Here is a 1,588-nt window from a genome sequence, read left to right as displayed (position 1 = left end):
TCTTAAATCCATTCCACTTTTGGCGCAAATCAGGTAGCTACACAGTTGGGATGTTGTGGGTTAACAGATCATAAAGGTGTTGGACCAGGATGGTGCCGCTTGAATGGCCAGTCTGGCTTGGGGGATTTTTAAAGACTCTTTAGGAAGGCTTTTTAAAAGACCATCAATAAAAGAGGCCGTCTGAGATCCCTTTGTTGACAATTGAACCTCTATTTGTATGTAAATGGAATTGCCATCTTTTCAGGTGTTCACACCTGGCCGTCTTGTGCAACACGTAATCAGTGCTCATTTACAAGCAGCACTTTAGTTGCTTTAAGATGTCTGTCTGGCCCAAACTTGCATTTTGCTCTTACTGAAATCATGCCATGCTTATACTAAAATGTTAGCTGTAATTGGAATACATGAAATATTAAATGGCTAATATACTCTTGTATTTCAGGAAAGGAATCTCACCGCAGTTCTTAAACAGCCTTCCAGGACCACATAACATTCACTTGAGGAACTCGTCCTGTATCAGCTCTCGACAAACATGGACTGTTTTCCCATGCTTTATTTTCTGTCGGTAAGTGGACCACGCCTATCCAGTCCTAATCGTGTGACGGGGTTGTTACATATTTGGAGCAAATTAAAAGGCTTAGTCATTCTTTACAAAAACAGTGGTCAATAAGGAGTTTTGCTTTAAGCTTTTTTTATGTTGCGGTGCAAACACTTGAAAATTGTAGGTTGCTGTCCTTGTTTCACATCGGTTTTGACTAACAAACTGTAGTTTGGATAGACCCTTAAAGGGATAGTTCTCTCAAAAAATGAAGATTATATCATCATTTACTTACCCCCATGTCATTCCAAACCATTCCAAAATGTCTTTTGTGGAAGAAGAAGATACTTTGGAAAAAGAAAAGGTTTCTTTATTGGCATCTATGGTAGCATGGATCTTTTCATTGCACAAAAGGTCCTTTATAGTGGAAAAATATTGCTTAGATAGTTCTTCACACTAAGTAAAAGTGGAAAATTAAGAACTGATCACTGAAAGGTTCTTTGAGGATCCCAAAATTAAAAATGGAGTCATATAGGGTTGAAATGACATGAGGGTGCGTAAACGATAACATAATTTTATTAAAATCTTTGGTGAATGATCCACTAAACTCCAAAACTCATTATGTTGTTATATACAGATTTTTAAACTATTCAACTGCATGGCAGTTATCTGTAATAAATAAGGTCTAAAACATACTCTATGCAAGTACACAAACCCAAACACTTCTACACTGTTACAAAATTATTCTTTGAAGTTACTATATAAAGTAAACAAAGATTATTGGAGTGCATTTGACAAGAAAATACTATTTAAGTCGTTCTACTTCAAAATGTCATGTAATTCAATGTGTTTCTTCCCAATTCTTTTTAATTAGTTGTGAAATTAATGACATTTACTAGAATACAAATGGTTACTACACCCAATTTTGTTTGGTTTAACAGTTTCTCGTCTTTCTACTTTAAAAATGTAAGTTCTTTGTAATTATTTGTGAAATTTGTAAGCAATTTCAGAGTGAAAATTATTTTAACGTAAAGCCTACATCAGCTTTTTTTT

The sequence above is a fragment of the Sinocyclocheilus grahami genome, unplaced genomic scaffold (genome assembly GCF_001515645.1).
Source record: "Sinocyclocheilus grahami isolate Dianchi unplaced genomic scaffold, SAMN03320097.WGS_v1.1 scaffold4915.1, whole genome shotgun sequence".
Lineage (NCBI taxonomy): Eukaryota > Metazoa > Chordata > Actinopteri > Cypriniformes > Cyprinidae > Sinocyclocheilus > Sinocyclocheilus grahami.
The sequence above is the reverse complement of the archived record's forward strand: the minus strand, read 5'-3'. Positions refer to the sequence as shown.